This window comes from Callospermophilus lateralis, chromosome 14 (genome assembly GCF_048772815.1).
Source record: "Callospermophilus lateralis isolate mCalLat2 chromosome 14, mCalLat2.hap1, whole genome shotgun sequence".
Taxonomy (NCBI): Eukaryota; Metazoa; Chordata; class Mammalia; order Rodentia; family Sciuridae; genus Callospermophilus; species Callospermophilus lateralis.
The window spans coordinates 68,564,123-68,571,173 of record NC_135318.1 but is presented as its reverse complement, the minus strand read 5'-3'; positions in this window follow the sequence as shown (position 1 = coordinate 68,571,173).

Sequence of the window (7,051 nt, the reverse complement as noted above, 5' to 3'; positions counted from 1 at the left end):
CGGGCAATGCCTAGAACAATTCCTGTTAATAAAGCATTATCTTCCCAAAGTACCAATAGTTTGAGAATGTGAAACCTTGCTTACTCAGATTCAGCCTTCCATTAGCAGGAAAGTTATTATTAATTATTTTAATTAATACATAAGAACAAGATAATTGTACATATTAATAAAATACCATTTTATGTTTTCATGCATATATACAATATATATTATTTATATCAGATTAAGCACATATCTCTTCTGACATTTATCCTTCTTTTATAATGAAAACATTCTCAGTTCTTTCTTCTAGCTTTTGGAAATATACACTACATAATTCTTATCTGTAGTCAGATTTTGTAGCGCAACAAAACTTCTTACATCTGACTACATACCTGTGGATCAACGTTTCCTCATCTGTCACTGCCCCTACCCTTCCTTGCCTCTGGTGACTACAATTCTCCCTCAACTTGTATGACATCAACTATTTTATATTCCACATATAAGTGAAATCATATTTCATTTCATAAAATGATATCTAGTTCCATTCATGTTATTGCAAATAACAGGATGCCATTTTTTTATGGTTAAATAGCACTCTATGAGAATGCTTTCTGATTCTATCATTCCCTAGGTTATATACATGCAAGATAATATGGTTAGCAAACGTGTTTAACAAAAGAGTAGAAAACTCAAACCTCCTCAATTTTTCCTTCTATCTCCAAATACATTGTTAACTTATGGTTAGTTTCTGCCATTATCTCTGACACACACACTCTCTCTCTCTGTCCTGTCCTACTCTTTTCCTTCTTCCGTCTTTATTCCTCCCCACGCCACTGGTTTCCTTCCTTTCTCAGCAATTTTTAAAGTCATGAACTTTCCCACCAATTCCTTGCTTCTACCTCAACCATAGGATCTCATCCTTTCTCACTCATATAGGGATTAAAACACATATTTTAAATAAGTATTTCTAAACCGTGTTTCTATGACCATTAAAAGGGAAGCTGAGATTGTGTGAGAACCATAGCATGTTATTATCAACCAGTCAGTACTAAACTGGAGATGCATCAGAATCATGTTCTGTCTAGTATACATTAAAGTGTCCATCTTCTCTCAGAAAATTACGGAGAGAGAAAGCCATTGATGCTGATTCATTCTAACCTTGGAGCATTTCTGAGAGTAAGTATATTTCTAAGGGTGATTCTTTTTCTCATAGCACCCAAAGTTTTGAACTGCTCTTTCTCACTCAAAAATGAATAAAATCAGTCCTGGATTTGTGACTCACTGGTAGAGCATTTGTCGAGCATGTGTGAGGAACTGGATCTGAGTTCGATACTCAGCACCACATAAAAATAAATAAATAAATAAAATAAACATATTGTGTCCATCTACAACTAATATATATATATATACACACATATGTGTGTGTGTGTGTGTGTGTGTTTTGAATAAAATCAAATCTAATCTTAGAAGTGAAAGAAAAAAGAAATGGAGAGAGAGAAAGAGAGAGAGAAAATTGATTTCGTTCCATAGATTTACAATCACCCACTCTTTGATATAAAATTTGGAAAATTATCAACCAGACTTGCTGCAGTCCTGAAAAATACTGAATAATTTCTTACTGATGAATAATAATAGTTTATTTTCTATCTTAAGGAAGAAAGATGTGTGTGTGTGTGTATTATACCTATTAAATTAAATATGTCTCAAGATTTTTTAGAAAATTATGAAGAGTAAAACTATAATAAATGTGAATTTTAAACAAAATGATTCTGCCTAATACTCAGATAGTTGAAGAGAGATGTTCCTAACGAGTGTTTTTTTTTTTTTATTTTTTAAAAACCCTTCTGATATTTTCTTAAATTTCTATGATAATAATTATCAAAAAGAACTGGTTTTTCCCTATTTGATGGATAGGTCATGAATATCCAAAGACATTTTTATAACTACATGCTGTATAGAATTATGTACAATTGGAATGAAATTAAACATCTTGGAACATGTCACTCTGTGGAGGTTGTGACGGCTGGAGGCACAGAGAGGGAGCACTGATTTATTGTAATGCTGAATAGTACTCCAGGAGTGTCTGGGATGCCACCCTGGAAATATAGAGTTAATCTAAGGCAGAGATTCCTGCAGATCATGTCATGGTTGTGAGTATAGGCACAATGTTCGAAGCCTCTTCTTTTCGACAGTTCCTGCACCACACTAATTGAATATCATGCTGGGGTATGGAGGCATAAATGCAGTTCCTCCAAGTCTTAGCCCCAGGTACTTTGCAACTGTGTTCATCTTAGTAAATGCACCTCTGCCTAATTCCTCTGTGGCATACAAAGTTTGGCCCTGGGTTAGTTTTTCTCCATTACAACTTGATTCTCCTTATTTAAACTAGCAATGTGTATTTTTTGAACCATTTTGGGAAAATATATATATATATATATATATATATATATATATATATATATATGACAAAAGTGGAATGCATTACAATCATTATTATCCATTTACAAGCTGTTAAACTTCTCTAAAGCTTGGTTTGCTTAACTGTGAAAGAAAAATCCTCAACAAGATACTATCTGAGGTCTTTGAATTTACACTTGTAAAATTCTATGTAACTCTTCTAAAATAAGGAAAATGGGCTAATGCTTTTGTCTTCAATGATTTCATTACAATTTAGTTCAAAACCAACATTTCAGAATTAACAAGGTCCTTTGGGATAATTTTCCCAGAACAATGGAACTAACTGCCTCATAAAGATATTCTAGATTTATCTGTACTTTAGAACATTCTACAATGATGAATATATATATTATTATATATTATATATAAGATAATATATATTATATATGTGAATATATATTATATTGATATATTATTATATATAATAAGTCTGTGCCATCCAATATATTTACCAATAGTCACCAGTAGCTATTAAGCTACTGAAATGTGGCTAGCATGAATGAGAATCTGACTTTTAATCGTAATTAAAGATAAATGAAATAACCAAGTATGGGTGAGTACCATTAACATGGATTCTAGCCTCTACCTCTCACTGTGAATAATTATGGATCTGTAGTATAATATCTTATTAACCATGATTTCGAAAACAAAACCAGGAAACACTAGGGTCTTTAGTTCACCCAGTTTATTTTGTCACTATTGTTTAACATCTCTAGGTGCCAGAAACTATGGAAACAACTTGGTTTAATAAGTCATTTAAGACACATGGACTAAGTCAATTAAGACACATAGTCCATGAACCTCAGTCACAGTACTACCTACTAGGAATGACAGGTATACTTACAAATTAAGGATACCAGGACATCAATAAGCGGTTTGATGCAGGTAAGCACAGGGTGCGATGAAATCCAGAGGAAGTGATTTAGGTCTGACTGAAAGGAATACTTTCCAAAGGAGATGGCATGTGAACTGAGTTTGAAAGATAGTAAGAAGTCATGGACACCATTACTGGAAAAAGTGAAGAAATCACACACACACACACACACACACACACACACACACACACACGAGAGTAAGAGACTTCCCAGCTTCCCAAAAAGAAAAGGAAACTGGAAATTTGATTGATGGATGTATAGAGGAACACTTTAGTGACCACTCTAATATATTAATCCTAGAAGTTTTTAATTCTTTGTTGTCTAGAAGCTTGTGCTTTGTAATCTCCCCAGGATATTAGGTGAGATCACAGAAATATTAACAGAGACTTCTATAAAACAAGCCTCTTGCAGGGAAGGGTAACGCCCTGGGTGTTATGTTGGACTTACCACCAGAGAGTGTCAACCAAGCAATAGCTCTATGTCAGTGGGTCTCAAACTTGGCTGCATATTAAAATCACCCCAGGGTTTACAAACTAACAAATGCATAATGTACCAACAAACAACAAAGTTCACAAGGTTGCTGAGGCTATTTCTAGTAAACTAATAAAATCAGAATCTCTCTGGGCATCCATCCTTATTTAAAGCTCCACGTGAAATTTCAGTGTGCAGCCAAGTTTGAGAACCACTATTGGAGGTGATCTTTTCTTGAGCATTTAAAACACTAAGTATCAGAAAAATTAGGGATTTAAATTTATTCTGCCTTAGGCAGAAAATCACAAGCAGAAATACTACAAAATATAGCTTCTCAAGTTGTTGATATCTCTGGGGCTTCTAGCAAAAGGACTCTGGAATGATATTCCACAACCTAGGCTGCGGGAAGTTCCCACTGATAAAAGCAAATCTTCTAAAGTTAAATTAAAATCAGCCAAACAAACAGAAACTGAATATTAAAAAAAAAAATCTTAACACAAGCAAAAAGGACAAAATTGGGAGTCCAAGACTTCAAGATGATTTAATGACAATCTGAAGAGACATGTATTTTATAATGATTAAAGTCATGAAAAAAACAAAAGGAGTTCTGAAAGAATAGTCAAGCATCATTGGAGGCTTGGTTTGTACCAGATTCTGTCAGTTACATTCTGTGGACGTGATGCCACTGGTAGCTTGAAAAGTGAAAACAAACAAACAAAAATTAGAGCAGAATGTACATAGGAGGGAAGCTATTTTTAGAGAAAAATATGTTCATATGCAGGAAGAAAATATTCAAAGGTAAAGAATGGTTTAACTTGTGAGTGAACAAAAGATGTTAGGGAAATAAGGTATTTATTCTTTTAAAAATTAACCCTCAAATCCTTTTCTCTGTATATAGGGCATGGAGACTTTTTGTGTTAACTTGGCTAGGTGAGGGTACCCAGATATTTAGCCAAATGCCGCTCTAGATGTTGATATGAAGGTAGTTTTAAAATGAGATTAACATTTAAGACAGTACAGGGTAATTTTGGATACTACCCTCCACAGTGCAGGTGGAGTGCATCCAATCAGTTGAAGATTTTAAGAGAAAGGAATTAGGTCCCCCAAGGAAGTGGAAATTCTGCCTCCAGACTACCTCAGGACTCCAGCTGCAGGACCAACCCTTCCCGGTCTCCAGCCTGGCAGCCTGCCCTGGAGATGTTATTCTTGTCAGTCTCCACAATGTTTTGAGCCAAGTCCTTAAAATAAGTCTCTCTCTCTCCAGATAGTTAGATACAGATAATACATATGGCAAATAGCACATTAGTTCCTATTCTTTGCTGTTCCCATTTCTATGGAAATTTATGTTTGGCTTCCATCTGGCCTTTTGCAGGTGGAATCTATTTCCTACTCTTTACATTGACCTGGTCTTATGACTTGTTTGACCAAGAGTCACCTAACATACATCACAAAAATCGAGCCCTAAAATGTGCCTTGATGGCATGGCCTGATCTGTGCTCCTACCGCCTCCATAGGAGGGCTATACTCCAACTGACCCGAGGAGATGGGAGACACTGGGGGCAGAGTTGACCATGATGGCATAAGCTATAGTGTGAATGGCTAGAAGAAAATATAGCTGAGGGAAAATGATGAAAGGAAGACCTGTTGTATGTAATCCATGTGAAAATTCAAGTCCACCAGGATCACGGCCCTCCTCCTTTTATCTGGAGAGTGAATAAATGGTGAACCTTTCCTTGAAAAAGATGCACATCTTAGATACAAGACAACAGTAAAAAGCACACTGTGTCCAGTCTCAGGAAATGAGTTTTTGTTTTCATGCTTTCAAAGGTTAAGTTTGAAAATGTACTTTTCAATCAAAAAACTAGACAGTTTTATAAAGTAATCCTTGTATAGTCTCGCTAGTGTGACATTATGGAATACTGCATTGAAAATATACTTGAATATGCCTTTGAAATAATGTAAAGATGGAGATTCAGAGAATATGAACTACAGGAAATCGTTTCTTTTTCAAATGCACCTTTTGTTTTTGATCGCATCTGGTTGCAGGCTATTTGATGATTTAATAATGTTTAGAAATAGTAACAGCGTGGAAAATGAAATACATGCAGACTGAGGAAAAAATGGATGACAAGATTTTAAATTATGGTCTATCAGAGGAAGTGCCCCAAAACACCCACATACTTTCTGTCAACCTCATGAGTACATTGTCCTGTGGAAAAGCCATTGGAAATAGGTAGAACTCAATGAATGTGCTATAGTATTAAAATTAGTTCATATACAAGGTTTTGAGGAGTTATACTTATTCCACAAATTTTCCTTAATTATTAAGAAAACAAAATTTCTCCTCTAAACCTTAATTTTCTCGTGTATAAAATTATAATATAATAATATTTTTCTCTTTTGCACAACTGTTATGATTAGATATGACATTTCAAATACAATATTAAGCAACATTCAAATGTAACATTTTGCATTCAAAATTATTATGTGTGTGAAGATATATAGGGGTGTGTATATATGTAAATATATGTAAAACTATATAGATTATGGTAATATCTGTACAATACGACTTTCTTTTTTATGCTTTTTTCATTATAATTTGTTACATATGAGAGCAGTATGCATTACAATTCATATTACATATGTAGAGCACAATTGTTCATGTCTCTGGTTGTATTCAAGGTATACTCTCACCATTTGTGTCTTCATACATGTACTTAGGGTAATGATGTCCATCTCACTCCACCATCTTTTCTACCCTTATTCCCCATCTCTTCCCCTCCCACCCCTTTATTCTATCTAGAGTTTATCAAATCCTCCTGTGCTCCTCCTCCCAACCCCACTATGAATCAGTCTCCTTCTAACAGAGAAAACATTTGGCATTTGCTTTTTTGGGATTGCCTAACATCACTTAGCATTATATTGTCCAACTCCACCCATTTACCTGCAAATGACATAATTTTATTTTCTTTTATTGATGAGTAATGTTCCATTGTGTATATACATACCACATTTTCTTTATCCATTCACTTACTGAAGGACATCTAGGTTGGTTAGCTATTGTGAATTGTATTGCTATAAACATTGATGTGGCTGTGTCCCTGTAGAATGCTGCTTTTAATTCCTTTGGGTATATACTGGGGAGCAGGATAGTTGGGTCAAATGGTGGTTCCATTCCCAGTTTTCCAAGGAATTTTCGTATTGCTTTCCATGTTGACTGCACGAATGTGCAGTCCCACCAGCCTTTATGAGTGTGGCTTTTCCCC